The following is a 15,721-nucleotide window of genomic DNA, read 5'->3' as shown; positions in this document are numbered from 1 at the left end:
TCCAATTCTGATTTGCATTCATTGCACATATACAAATTGTCTCCTGTTTCAGTTGTCTGTGTGACTGTAAGGCAAGATTTACAGCTGAAAGTTTTTTTACAGTACACACACGTATAGTGACACTGTGCTGTATGGTTTATCTGATTTACTTTGAGATTGGTTTTGTATATAAGAGATTTGTCACTATTGAAATGCTCATGGAGTTTCTCTCTTAAGCATGTTTGCTGATGCTTGCCAAAGTAAGGATTGTAGAACATGTTCTTCTCAATCAGAATTGGTTCTGTCATAATGTCAGGTGGCTTATCACCTGAGTCTCTGATATAAACTTTCTCATGTGTAAAGAATATATTCTTCCTGCTGCCGAAAGCTTTCTTGTTGTCTCTGTGTTCCAAAGATTGCTGACAAGTGTGCATCTTGTCATGCTGACTGAGATTTTCCCCACTTTGGAGTTGGTTCTCAGGTACATTAGACGCATGTTTTTTCCCAAATGGCATTTCATCAAGCTTCCTAGAAAAAATGCATTTTGAAATAAATTATGGTGTTTTCCCTCTTACCTTTCAAGAGGTACCCCTCTTTGAGCTCTCTTATGGAAGGTGCTTTCCCCTCCCCGCTTCTAAGTTCACCCAGTTACTTTACAAGTAAAACTTTCCTATCTGCAATTGATTCCAAGTTCCTATATTAAGCTGAGGAAAGAACCACTGAGCTTTCCTGTTAACATTTACCTTGGTAACTAACATGGACCTTGAAGATTTCTGGTTCTTAGACCCAGAGTCATGTGGCTTGACTCAACAGAAAAAAAATTATGAAGGTTAGTATGCCTTTTCTTGAGTAGAAATGAACCTATGTAAATCACTCTCAGCACCTCATGACTCCACAAATATGCAGCACCTCCAGCCCCAGAGACTGTCTAGCTTAGACTGAACCTCCAGACAAATTTTATTTTCATTGGGAATTGATGGATGGAGATAGGAAACACAGCTGTTTAGGACATTCAATGTTTCAACCATCAATTGCCTATTTGTTCTTTCCTATCACTTCTGTCTGTCCTTTGGGAGCAAAGCAGTGGATGTCTGCATCTGGAAGAAAATTGGAGGGAGACTGAGAGTCTCTGAAGGAGCTACTTTTCTACATGACTTGAAACTTCCAAAGTCAATTCTAAATCCCAGCCACCTGTTAGATTACCCAAGTGTCAAACTCCTTTTTTTCATTTTTTTTAGGTTGGTTTATCCTCAGTGAAGGATGGGTTAGACTCATGGCACCCCCACAATATTCTACTGGGTTTGATCTTTTGATGTGACTCATGTGAAATATTTGGTTAACCCCATTTACACTCCCCAGATTAACTTTAAAAAGATCAGACACTTGTCTCTTGTCTCAGCCCTATCACCCATGTGGCTTCAGACCTCTGAGATCTGAGGGCACATTTAGCTGCACCGTAGGAGCTATTCCCAGAGTGCTTGAGAGATCAGCAATGGTAAATGTCTTCCCCACAGGTCCCCACCCAGACAAGGAAAGGTCAGACAATAATTAAAAACCCAAGATCCTTTTGAAAAATTTTGAAGTCTCTCCCTCTCTTCTTTGAAGAAGCAACCCATCTCCTGGCTGTATTACAAAAGCTGCTTTTCCATTATCTCTGCTTTCTATTCTAACCTCACTCTAAACAAAACTCTGTATGCAAAGAAAGAAAGGAAATACATTATATTTTTCATTTCTTTTTTGTATAATTTCCCTTTCATATCATCAGTTTCAATTATGGCCAAAGCTTCAATTAAATAATTTTCACAATGCACCTCTTTATTCTCATGATATGTTTTTTGATTACAACTTGCCTGAAGATTACTTCTTGACTTTCCTGATTATCTCCAAGAAGACCATTATTTTTTATGGGATCTGAAAGAAGGAAAAACAGTAACCATATTCATGAATCACTTCTTAGCATATCTTTTCAAATGCTCAAGGAAAGTCAGTGAAGCTCCTTGCCAATCTTGATTCATCAGATTTTAATATTAGTAAATTGCGGACATTATTGAACACTGTTTATTAATACTATGCTTTGATTAGTGCATTAATGTAATAAATAATTTTTAAAACAAAATTTCAATTACTTAGAATTGTATATTTTAATTTGATGGTGGTAGGACAGAAAATGAGGTGCCTAAATTCAAAGTAAGTCTTGGGATGTCTTATATCCCATAACAGGATCACTTTATCTTATCTTGGCTACTCTGCCTCCATTACAACTTCATGAAAATGTAACTAGGGAGATGTGAGATGATGATTGAAGTGCTTGGGATCATGTAAAAGATCAAGATGTAGTTCTAGATATTTAGCTTCTGGCTGGTAAATTTTAACTGCTGAAGGCAATGTCAGAATAAAGCTGCATATGGAGGCTGTACAATACCTTGCTGAAGCATGACATCAGCTGTCGTTTGAGAACAAACATAAAAAAATAAAATTAGAATGCCAATCAACATTTACTGTGCTATGTTTCAGCATCCTGCTGAATTACCTGGAATTTGCTGGTTTACACATTTTGATTCTTGCTCCAGCTTGAAGATCACATCAGGCTTTATAATGCTGTACCCTGTTAATGGGAAATGATAGATTTTGTGCAATCACTAACTTGGGGACTGTAAGGATAAAAGCTAGGTTCCAGGATCTGTCATAGAATGGCTAATATGAATTATTCTGTGGCACGTATATATTCTTTAAAGCCTGAAATACTAGTTCCATTAACTACTAAACTGTGCAAACTATTTCTTTTTTTTTTTACTTTGTCAACTTCTACAAAGGTATTCAGCTTGGGCATGATAGAATTTCACTCACCTAATGACAGCAGATTACTATATGTCTCAAACATCACATCCCTGTATAGGGCCCTCTGAGTACTGTCCATATACTGCCATTCCTCTTGGGTAAAATCCACAGCCACATCTTCAAATGACACCAGCACCTGTAACAGCACATGTCTCTTCAGTTCTGGATCACAACACAGAAATACTGACAGAGCATTCCATGTATATTTAATTTGCAACTACTATGGATACAACTTAATTTACAATCTAAATAGTATCAGAGAGTAAAAACAAAATGAAAAAACCTTATCCTGTATAACATTTGCAATTCCAAAACTACAATAGAATGTCCCTTATTTTTCTGTAACAAATGGTTTTCTCTAGTGTTTCTGACAATAATTAACTGTCAGAGGCACTGTCAGAATACTCTTCCATGTGCAATAGATCACTCTCAGTTTGTGCCATGTTATTGCAACTAAATTAGAATAGGTATTTTAAAACTGGGTTAAAATGTTAACTCAATGCTTATAATAGTAAGCTGAGTATTTCACAACTGCCATGCTTTCCCCCATATTCTCTTCCTATAGAAATTTATCTAATTAAAACGGTATGTTTTGAGCCACTCTGATTTCTCATCTTTGAAGAAGGGGAAATTTTTCCAGATCACTGACTTATAGGTTTACCTCATAAAAAAGTGAACATGAGACATCAAGGGATACAGATTCTGTTTTTCAATAGAGAACAGACTCATTGGAAGGACTTCCTCAACCTTGAAGAAATGAAATCAATAGTATGACTTAACTATCAAAACCACTTAGGCAGTATCCTTGGAACATATTCCGTATCAGAAACCCTGGGATGAAATTGGGTTGCCTTCCCCTATTCCTGGGTAATGCTGAGTATGGGTTGCTGGAAGCAGCCCTCTCCCCTTCTCTTTCCAGTTTCTCCAGATATCAGAACATAAAAAGGAGATTGGAGGCAGTTGTCTCATCCATTTTCCCCAATTCCTTGACTCTCACCAATCTAACTGGTGGTCCAAATAAGCGTTCACCCCTCTTAATTATGTAATAGTCAAAGTAAAATGTATTATTAAAAATAAATAAAAATAGAAAAAATAAAATGTTGAAAACTAGCATGAGATTTGATTTTATCTTGCTGAGAATGTGAACATGTGTTGTTGGAAAGAACTGCATTAATATGAGCCACTCTGATGAAAGCAAAGGAGATTCGTGGGCATGTGGGATGATAGCCAGCAGCATTAAACACCTATAATACAGATTTCAGTAGATACTTGGGAACATGAAATCTAAAATGCTTCCCAAATTTAGTAAAAACTATAAACCAAATAATCCAAAAAGCCCATACTACAAATCACAAGCTCTATAGAAAAAAAAATCAATATTTCCTGATGAAAGTTCACATTTATTCAGATTTGGAGGTTTTCTCTCTCCCTGTTTTTAAAAAAGTTACTTATTTAAAAGCCAGAGAAAGAGAAAGAGAGGAGAAGGGATAGGAAGACAGGGGGAAGAAGGAACAGAGGAATAAGTGAGAGAGAGAGAAAGGGAGAAAGAGAGGTTGGAGAAAAACATAGAGAATAATATATTCCATCTTTCAACAAGTTAAATGACTAATTAGAATTAATTCTATTTGTGGCAGGATGGGTCTGGGAGGGGTCCAGGCCTTGGGGTTGAGGGCAGCTTGCAGTTCCCCACAGTGTGGTGACTGTGGGGGGTTCCCATGTCAGGCCAGATCCAAGGCTGGGGACTCAGGCCAAAGTCACTGCAAAAAAGGCAGTGACTGAGTCCCTGGCTCTCTCCAGGACCAACAGACCTCTTCCCTCAGGGTGAGTACACCATGAGGGAATCGTGGGAACTGGATTAATGAATGTCCTAGGCTCTGCCCTGCTGCCAAACCCTTGTGGCAGGATGAGTCTGGGAGGGTCCAGGCCTTGGGGTTGGGGGTGGCTTGCAGCTCCCCACAGTGTGGCGGTTGTGAAGGATGCCCCTGCCAAGCCAGATCCAAGGCTGGAGATTCAGGCCAAAGACACTGCTGAAAGGCAGTGACTGAGTCCCTGGCTTTGGGCAACCAGTGCACCAAATGGTGCCAGGCTCTGCCCAGTGGCAATCTCTGGGGCTTTTAGGATATGAAATTGCTGCTTAGGGCACACATGAATAAGGCCAGTTTTAGTGTAGGTGAGAGATGGATTCTGGGTGATTCCCAGTAGCAGGGTCATGAAACTTTCAGGTGAGCATGGGGACTGAGACCTAATGGTTTGGAGGGGAGTCTCCATAAGATCTATTTGGGCCAGACTGATTCACCAGCCAAATTAGGAATTCTGAGATGGGCTCTTAGCATAAAACATCACTGATTGTCACACACCAGTGGATGGGGGCCTAGGTATCATTAATTGGGTGGTGGAATAGTGGACTGACCACATTTGGCAGGGTCAAGACACTAACCAGCATGTGAGAGATCTTGGTCTGGGAGTAAATTCTGTGGGGGAAGTGTGCACCCAACCCTGTGGAAATACAAGTCCTACAAGTTAGCTCATGAGCTGGGGTGGCAATGGGCTAAGCTAGGAGTGACCATGGTACCTGCCATCACTTACAGGTAAAGGAACTGATGGCAATCTGGGCAGGTCAAGGCAGCACCACCTGAATGTGCATCCTGAAATAGGATGTGGGGTGGGTCGAGCTGCAACTGGAAGGGGGCAGACCAGGCAGGGCCAAGCAAACTTCAACTCACACAAAAGAACAGAAATCAGGATGGAGCACATGCCATTCTGACTAGGCTCTTATACTAACTGATCTGTATGAAGCAGGGACACTATGCCACAGCACTGAAGGCAAATGCTGAGACATTTGAGGGGCTAAGCCAACTGGGTCAGAGCACCCACTGACACGCGAACAATCTAGGGCTGGGAATAGAGTTGGTTAGGGAGCTGTGAGAGAATACCCTTGCTGGGTTGGGATTCCCACGGGAGGGTGCTGGGGAGCTGGAGTGAGGGCTGCATTCTGGTCTGGATATGGCTGCAATTTCCCTAAGCACATTTGTGGACTGAGGCTGGCCGCACCAAGCTGGGCTAGACGCCTTCACCATCTGGCACTCTGGAGAAAGTGGGTAGATGTAGGACGGACTAGGCCAGGTCTCTGCCCCCTACTGAGCCATGTATGAGCAGTGTCTGGGTATGGACAAGACTTGGCTGGGGTCAAACAGCCAACACCAAGAACTGGAATGGATTGAAGGCCAGCAATGAGGGCTGGCCCATGGAACCACCAGCACACACAAAACCTGGCATAGGGAGAGGTTCTGAAGGAGGAGCTTACGAAACTCCTCTGTTGGAACACAGCCCCTACAGATGAGCTCAAGAACCACAATATGTAGCAACCCAGACCAGCCCAGAAGAAGATACCCACCATCATACATATTGCATAGGTAGGGGGCAGACCAGGCTGAACTGGTTCACATCAACCTCTGGCGAATCTGAGCACCAGCACAGAATGTGGGTCAGGCCAGTTTTGGTTGCAACACATACCAGTGCACATTAAGGAATGCCAAGGTGAGGTGAGCCATACCAGATGTTGTTGCAGCGCCCAAACAGCACATGTGAGAACCGGGGGGGGGGGGGGGGGGGAGGAGACAAAGCCGGATGTGGAATGTGGGCTTCCCTACTGGATAACCACTCCCACTGGAGAGCATGAATTGGGATGGGGGCAAACCAGATCAAGCAGGGCTACAACACCTGTGGGCCTCATATGAGCTAGATTGGGGAGGGGCCAGATTGCGCTGACTGTTTCGACTCGTGCAAGCAAAAATTAGAGTGGGTGAGGCTTGGTTGGGCTTTGCCATATCATCAGCTAGCAGAGCCTGGCAGTGGTGGACCAATTCAGTTAAGTTAAACGCCAGAACCACCTGGAGAGTACACAATCCACGAGTTTGAATGTCCTAGAAGGGAGAGAGTGGGCACCTCCCTCATGGGTAACCACTCCTACTGAGAGCATGAAAACTGGGACAGGGGCAGGAGTGGATAGACAGAATGGCACCTGCCAGTTTGTGTGTAGGTTGGACAGTAGGTTGTTTGGGTTGCACTAGGCTTCAATGCCCACTGACAAGTACCAGAGCTAAATGGGATGTGGGACAGACTGAACAAGTCTGTGGTACATACTGGCATGCATGGAACCAGGGTAGGGATCAGGCCGAGGGATGGGGTTGTGTGGTGTCACCCCAACTAGGCAGCAACTCCCACTGGTTTGCATGAGGACCGAGTATGAAGTAGGTAGAACTGAGCTGGACTACAACACCCATTGGTTCAAGTGGATGACAGGGCTGGAAACAGAACTAACCAGCAATTGCAACTACCAGCATGTGCATAAGCTGATTGGGGTGACAGACTGTGCCAGACCCTGTACTGCAAATTCACACAAGAATCTGGTTTGGGATCATCTCAGATGAAGTTTCTTTGGAGCTCCCTGCAACTAAACTGCTGATCTCAGAACCCCAACCTTGAAGAGACTATGTCAGCCAGTGGATTTTGAACAGATTTCATTGCAATTGGAACAGTGAGATTGGCAGCAATTCAGACCTTTTGAACTATTAAAACTGCTTGAGCAGGACCCGAGAGCATGCCTCACATCGGTGACCTGGGATGGGTGGGAGGCTGGGTGGGACTTTTTCCTTTATTTCTCCCTAGACCCCAGATACAGGGAAAAAAATGATATTTGTGTGGAAACAATGGTATTACCCATTTTCCTGTAGCACTTGGACCTTTGTACCCTAATCAATTAAGTAAGATCATTTAAAAACTAAATTAATTAAAAAAAGAATTAATTCGGGCCCGGCGGCATGGCCTAGTGGCTAAAGTCCTTGCCTTGAAAGTCCCGGGATCCCATATGGGCACCGGTTCTAATCCTGGCAGCTCCACTTCCCATCCAACTCCCTGCTTGTGGCCTGGGAAAGCAGTCGAGGACAGCCCAAAGCTTTGGGACCCTGCACCCGCGTGGGAGACCCGGAAGAGGTTCCTGGTCCCAGCATCAGATTGGCACATACTGGCCCGCTGCGGCTCACTTGGGGAGGGAAACACCGGATGGAAGATCTTCCTTTCTGTCTCTCCTCCTCTCTGTATACCCGGCTTTCCAATAACAATAAAATCTTAAAAAAAAAAAAGAATTAATTCAATTTATGAATCTTGGCTTCAGTCTAGCACAATAGTTACAGATATTTAGAAAATATGCCAATAACCCATAACCCTCTCTCTGCCTCCAAAATAAAAACTCATGTGCTTTACAAATGCTTGTCATAGGGCCCAGCGCAATAGTGTAGTGGTTTAAGTCCTGGCCTTGCACACGCTGGGATCCCATATGGGCACTGGTTCTAATCCTGGCGGCCTTGCTTCCCATCTAGCTCACTGCTTGTGGCCTGGAAAAGCAGTCAAAGATGGCCTGAAGCCTTGGGACCCTGCACCCACCTGGGAGACCTGGAAGAACTTCCTGGCTCGTGGCTTCAGATTGGCTCAACTCCAGCCACTAGGGTAATAAATCATCTGATAGAATATCTTCCTCTCTGTCTCTACTCCTGTCTGTATATCTGCCTTTCCAATAAAAATAAATTCAATCTTTAAAACAAACAAACAAACAAAAAACACAAATGCTTGTCATAAAAAGTTAAACTGGATATCATACTTGGCAGCTGTATACATATATATATTCTTTAAGAAAAAAGACATGTATTGTATTTTACCTAATCTGTGATAACTAATACAGTAATACCAATAAAATGTAACCTACATGCATGTGTGAGAATGACATTCTGGAATTTAATTATTCTGTATACCCTCTCTGTATGCTCTTGAGAAATAGTACATTTTTGCTCTTTGTTAGTATTATTATTATCTACTTCCATGTGTGAATATATTTATCAAGTTGAGTGTTAAATCTGTGATTGTGAAATGAAGTCAAAGCATGCTATTATAATAATAAAACTAAAAAGAAAAAAAGGAAGATTAGTAGGTAAGACAGGTAGGAGCAAGGGTAGAAGAAAATATAACTAAATTAAAATATGTTGGGATACATGTAAAACTTATTCACTAGATATAAATATATATAAGTGTATGTATATACTTACACTAGAGACATTACATCATAACAAATAGACAACACTTTAAAATGATATAATTATGAAGTAAAGGTATCCAAAATCCAAGGTAAAAGAGATGAAACAAAGAACACGCAAGATTAAAACAATTATGAATAATGTTAGACTATCTATATTCATTTTATAGTAATTGAAAAAATAAGATGATATAAAAGCAAAAGCAAACATAAATGACAATACTTATACATCACTCTGTGGAACCACTACATGTGTTTATATGCTGAACCACAATTCAAAAATGCAATCATTACAGTCAGCATGATGGTAGGCTAATCCTGCACTGGTGGTGCAAGCATCCCATAAAGGCAGTAGCTCATGCTCTGACTTCTCCACTTCTGACACAGCACTCTGCTTATGACCAGGGAAATCAGCAGAGATTAGCTCAAATCCTCAGACCTGGCACCCATGTGGGAAATCTGCAGAAAGTACTGGTTCCTGGCTTCAGATCACCTAAGCTTTGACAATTATAGCCATATGAGGAGTGAAGCAGCGGATGGAAGATTTCTTCTTCTCTCCTTCTCTCTATAAAATATGTGATGGAAGATTTCTTCTTCTCCTCTCCTTCTCTCTCTTTAAAATATGCCCGTAGGTTAAAAAAAAACTAAGAAGAAAAATCAAGAGTCCGATATGGTGGCATAATGAATAAAGCCACTGGCTATACGGTAGCATCCTATATGGGCATTAGTTCATGTTCAATTGCCTCACTTTGATCATGGTTCCTGCCAAGTTTGTAGAAAAAGCAGCCAAAGACGTACCAAGTGTTTGGGTCCCTGTTACCTATGTGGGAGACCAACAAGAGGATTCTAGCTCCTGCATTCAGCCTAGATCAGCTGCAGTCCTCGCACATGACTGGAAAGTGAACTTGTGGTTTGAAGCACTTTCTCTATCCATCTATTTAACACTTTCAAGTAAATAAATGGATGTTTAAAAATATTTTAAGACATGTGAAGACTACATGATATAAAACCCAAAATAGTAGTAATTAAAAGGATTGTATGGAATTAAGTTATAAATCATTTTACAAAGCGATTTTAAATATGATTAGTGAAGAATCAAAAGGGAAATCAGAAAATACATTTAACAAATTAGGCATCACTGGTCTAAGTGTAAAACGATAACTAATACAGAAAATGTTCTTCAAAGACAACTTACGTTGTTAACCTTCTCACACATTTTATAACTAGCACTGAGTATCAACTAGAGGAAGCATGGAGTATGTAAGTGTTGTCATGGTCTGCGTCTGTTTCCTTTTATTTGTTTATTTAATTTTAACTGTGATGATTTTTACATAGTTGATTAGGTGATAAGGGTCAAGGGCTACAGGAAGATGGGTGAAAGCATTATTTCCACATTCTCTTTTTTCCTTCCGGTATCTGGGGGAATTGGGGGAAAATAGGGGAGAAGCCACACCCAGTCTCAAACAGCTCCTGTACCTGGGATGGGGAGAGCCAGCCAATACCATCCCAAGGTTCCCAGTGTGGTATATACTTTGAGGGTTCTGCTCAAGAGATTTTGATAGTTCAACAATTCTGAATTGCTGCATATCTCACCACTCCTAGCATGATGAAATTGTTTCAGAAGTCACTGGCTAACTTAGTCCACCTTACAAACTCTGTTTTCACAGATACTCACTGCCAACACTTGGCTGGGGTAGTTGATCAATATATTCTGTCCTCCATTCCGTTATGGTAGAACTCCAATACAGGTTCCAATGTACAGACATATCATCCAAGTGCACCTGGAGATGCTATCCATAGTTTCATCTAAACCTCTAAGAAGGCCCAGCTTTGACACATGCACTCCACAGTCAGACCATGGAATTTCAATTCCGTCCATGGCTGGAGTTCTAAGTCCAGCAGTTCATTTTTTTTTTTTCAGTTGTGGAGATCCACAAAAAACCATCATCTGAGATGATCCCAGATGTGTTTCTTGTTATAGGGTCCAGCATAGTCTGTCACCCAAAACAGCCTATGCATAAGCTAGCGGTTTCAATTGCTGGGCCAGTTCTGGCTCCAGCCCTGTTTTCTCTCTCACACATCTCAATGGGCACTCAAGTCTAGTTCAATTCAAACACTCCCACCATCCAACCCCTACTGTTGCTGGTGGGTGCTAGCCTCTGTCTAGGCATGCATACTCCCAGTACTAGTTCTCATGCTCATCAGACGGAGTGGCAACCCAAGAGGGAGGTGCCCAATCTTGCATTAATGAACCCATTCCCACTCCCAGATCTTGTACTTTCCGTGCGATTATGCAGTTTTAGACATAATTGGTCCCCTGTGGTGGCATCTGCCTGCTGATGCTGCAACAAAGTCCAACCTGTCTTTCCCTACATTATTAGAACAGTCAATCCTGCCTGGCTTCCTTCCGATCCAACTCACATGGATAACAGCAGGCATTTTGCGTGCCCTGGTCTAACCCCTCTCAGCTCTCATGCTCACCAGTGAGAGTAGTGATCCAGCAGATGGCCCCCACAACACCCTACTGGTTTCACTCACCACCAGCCAGGTATCTCATTTGCAAGTTGGGCACTGCAACCCAGTCTGGCATGGCCTGACTCACCTTGACATTTCCCAATGGGTGTTATATCTTGATCTGGCCTGGCCCCACCCAATTCTAGCTCACCCTGGTGAAGATTACAGGCTAGTCCAGCCCAGCCGGCTCCCACTAGCAGTCCTAATGTGAACTGGCTGGTATTGTGGGCCTGACGTGACATGATCCACACTTCATTCTGGTGCTCGGATTTGCCAGTGGGTGATACAAACTGGACCAGCCTTGCACTTCCCTGATCTGAATCAAATGTATGCTGCTGGGTACTGATATCTGTCCTGGTCTGGGCTGCTCCCTATCGTGATCCTTGCACTCACTTACATGGACTGTGTCCTAACAAAGCAGTTTCTCAATCTCCTCCATCAGAACCTCTCTACATGCCAGATTAGTGGCACACTCATGCCAGTCCTTATTCCACCTCCTGTTTTAACAGAAACAGTGGCCTTTCCTGACCAGCCCTCACCAATTCCGGTTCTTGTTCTTTGGTGCAAAAGCCCAGCTAGGTCTACTCCACATCCAGACACAGGTAACTCTTGGCTCATCAGGGGCAGAGACAGAGCCCAGCTTGACCTACACCCACCTTCGTTTTCATGAGCACCAGCAGGTGATGGAGTCAAGCTCAATCTGGCTCAACCTAAACCCAGTCCACATCTATTTCAAGGGACACATCAGCCATGTCCAAACCAGACTATAATGCTCACATCGACCCTCTTGCTCACCAGTGGAAATTACATCCCAGCCAGGGCGTATCCTTAGTTCACTAACCAGGGAGGTCCCAGGCACAGATTTTGGGAATGCCAGTGGTTGCTCTGACCCAGGTTGGCAAAGACCCTCACCTGATTTGCAGTTTACCATTGGATGCTGTAAGAGGCTTGACCCAGCCTATCCTCAGTCCCAGTTCTCACTGTTGGGTGCTCCAACCCGACCCTGGTCAATCTGCTGCCATCTCTGGATCATTCAAACCAGCAGATATGATAGCCTAGCACAGCATGACCTGTAATCCAGCCTGGTTTCTGCACTTGGTAGTGAGCAAATATTCGCTCAGCACTCCTAGTCTCCCCTCCACTTTCCAAAGTGAACTCACACACTTGCAAATGCATGGAGCTACCTTGCCTAGCCTGTCCAAATCCCAGGTCTGGACTGCCCCCAGCTCACCAGTGAAAGCTATAACCCACAGAGGGAACTTTCCCAGATTCTTCCACTTACCACACTCCAAGGCCCTGATTTCATGCATGCCATCGAGTGCTAGGCCCTTACCTTGTAATACCTTGGCTCTCAATCCATGTCTTTGTATAAGTTGGTGTATGCTGTGCCCCAACCTGCCCACAACCCTGTTTGGGGATGTGCATGAGGGTGCTGGACATACCCAGCCTATTCTCAGCCCCATTACCCATGAGTGATGGCAGATTCCATGATCATGCCTAGCTCAGCCCATCACCATACCAACTCTTAAGCTAACCAGTAGGAATTACATAACCACAGGGCTGAGCCTGTAACCCCCCACAGAATCTACCCACAAATGTGGTTCTCTCGTTAGTGACACAGAACTTCCTAATGACCCGTCCCCTGTTCTGACAGTCAGGTACTGTGACCTAGTCCCACAGGAAGGAACTCCAGCTGCACCAGCCACATTTACGCAGCTGATGTACACATTCCCAGACCAGTAGATTAGGGTGCACTAGCCCCCCACCAGCCAAAAACAGCCAGGGTGTTGGAACGTCCCGTTCACATGCCCAGCCTGAGCCAACACAGTGCCAGCCACATTTAAGAAGCAAGCACAGTACAATTCCTGGCCCAGGACGCTAGGTTCTGCTTCCCAACACCAGCCAAAAGACTCTCTTTCTTTTAAATTTGTCAGCATCTGCGAACTGAACTATGTATGATGAGCTGAATCTCCCATATGGATCCATTTGGTTATTGGATATTCCACTTCAATCCCAGTTGCCTGCTTTTGTACTGGGAAAGCAACAGAGGATGGCTCAAGTCCTTGGGCACCTGTGCTAATTTTGGAGACCTGAAAGAATATTCTTGCTCCTGGATTTTCATTAGCTTAGCTCTTGCCATTGCGCCCAATTGCAGAGTAAAGTTACTCAGAGACATGAGATCTCTCTCCCTCTTTCTCTGAAACTCTGCCTTTCAAATAAAAATCAGAAACAATGCAATATGAGCCAGCCCTGTGGTTCAGCAGAAAAAGCCACTGGCATCCCACATGGGCACTGGTTTATGTCTTGAATGCTTCACTTCTTATCTGGCTCCCTGGTAACAGGCTTGGTAAGGAAGTGGAGGAGAATGGCTCAAGCATTTGGGTTCCTGTAACCAAGCCTGAGAACTGAACAAAATTCCTGGCTCATGGTTTTAAATTTGCTCATCTCTGGCTATTCTGGTTATTTGGGGAGTGAACTAGCAGATGGGAGATTTCTCTCTCTTTCAGTGAATCTGACTTTGAAATTAATCTCAAAAGCAAAGTAAAAAGGAAAGAAAAAGAAGGAAGAAAGAAAAAAGAAACAAAGAGAATCAAAGAAGGAAAACACCCAGCAGTACAAAATGTAATTGTGGCACAGCCAGTTAAGCTATGACCTGCCTCACTTGCAATCCATTTCTTCATGGGAAACAGTGAAAAATGGCTCAAGTATTTGGGTGGAAGGCTCTTATGGGAGACTCAGTGCTTCATCTGTGACATGGACCAGCCCTGACCATTGTGAGCATTGGGAGACTCACTCAGCAGATAGCAGACATGTGTGTCTCTGTCTCTCTCCTGTTTCTGCAACTCAGTCTTTAAAACCAAGAAACAAACAGATGAGATTCACATGAATACACAAAACCACGTGTAGCATATGCCATTCTTCACACATTCATTTGGTAGTTCATCAACATACTACAGTCTCCAAATGCTACTAAGCACCACACTATTTCAGAAATCCCAAAAAAAGCAAAGTTGAAAAAAAATATATATATATTAAGATTTATTTTTTTATTACAAAGTCAGATATACAGAGAGGAGGAGAGACAGAGAGGAAGATCTTCTGTCCGATGATTCACTCCCCAAGTGAGCCACAATGGGCCAGTGCGTGCAGATCCGATGCCGGGAACCTGGAACCTCTTCCAGGTCTCCCACGCGGGTGCAGGGTCCCAAAGCATTGGGCTGTCCTCGACTGCTTTCCCAGGCCACAAGCAGGGAGCTGGATGGGAAGTGGAGCTGCCGGGATTAGAACTGGCGTTCATATAGGATCCCGGGTCATTCAAGGCGAGGACTTTAGCCGCTAGGCCATGCCGCTGGGCCCAATATATTCATTTTTAAATATTTGATAACTTTTACTGCTGCAGAACGTTTAGTTTTTTTTCAGGTGGGTTAAATGATTTTCATTATATCACGTGTAAGATCAATAAACACCATTTCAAACTTGGTATCCCACAATGAATGAATTCATAGTTTCAATTTGAATCGTGTAATAAATATGTCTTGGTTATGGCATAAAAAACATGCAAAGAAATTTTTCAACAAGTTTGACAGCTCTAATGTGTTAGTTGTGACAACTTTTTTTCAAAGCCATGATAAAGCTCCTAAAACACAATGTAAAACAAGCTAAGAAATGAACAAAGAACTTACTGAAGGTGAGTTTGTGTTCTCCAGCCTGGGAAGCATGTAGCGGGCTGCAGGGCTACCCCTGGAAGAGAAGGTGCAGAGAAATTGTTATGAATTGGTCTTCCTTGTCCCTAGTCTCCTTTGTAGTTTCTACTGTGCTAAGTAATGTCAAGATAGGAATCAGACACAAAGGCTGGAGAAGCAAAACCTGGGCAAAATAGTGCTTTGCAAGTGCCAGAAATGATTCCTTGAAACAGTTAGAATTTCAATAGTTGGCAGTGATTAAATTCAACATATTATTAGGCTAATGCAAACATTTACTACTTCCTTAAAAGATATCACTGCTAGGTACTAACTCATCTTTTCAACAAAATAGATTTCAAGTTACAACATACCATAGAAAGAACACTCATATTGTCACTAAAACTTATATTACAGCGGCCAAGCACGTTAGCCTAGTGCCTAAAGGCCTCATCTTGAATGGATCAGGATCACATATGGTCATTAGTTTGTGTCCTTCTGGCTGCATTTCCCATCCAGCTTCCTGCCTGTGGCCTGGAAAAGGAATTGAGGATGGTCTAACTACTTGTGGGAAACCTGGCGAGAATCCCTGGCTCCTGGCTTCAGATTGGTTTAGCTCCAGACA

General features: G+C 43.1%; 1 long non-coding RNA gene across 1 annotated transcript; it reads right to left on the bottom strand.

Moving 5' to 3' along the window:
- Positions 1–343: 343 nt before the first annotated feature.
- LOC101525163 (uncharacterized) lies at positions 344–15,206 on the bottom strand. Its single transcript, XR_009246321.1, has 3 exons — positions 15,100–15,206; positions 2,510–2,584; positions 344–507 (listed from the first exon to the last, which is right to left on the bottom strand). It is a non-coding gene; the product is annotated as an uncharacterized LOC101525163 (long non-coding RNA).
- Positions 15,207–15,721: the final 515 nt, after the last annotated feature.

Source organism: Ochotona princeps, chromosome 11, assembly GCF_030435755.1.
Source record: "Ochotona princeps isolate mOchPri1 chromosome 11, mOchPri1.hap1, whole genome shotgun sequence".
Lineage (NCBI taxonomy): Eukaryota > Metazoa > Chordata > Mammalia > Lagomorpha > Ochotonidae > Ochotona > Ochotona princeps.
The sequence above is the reverse complement of the archived record's forward strand: the minus strand, read 5'-3'. Positions and strand labels throughout refer to the sequence as shown.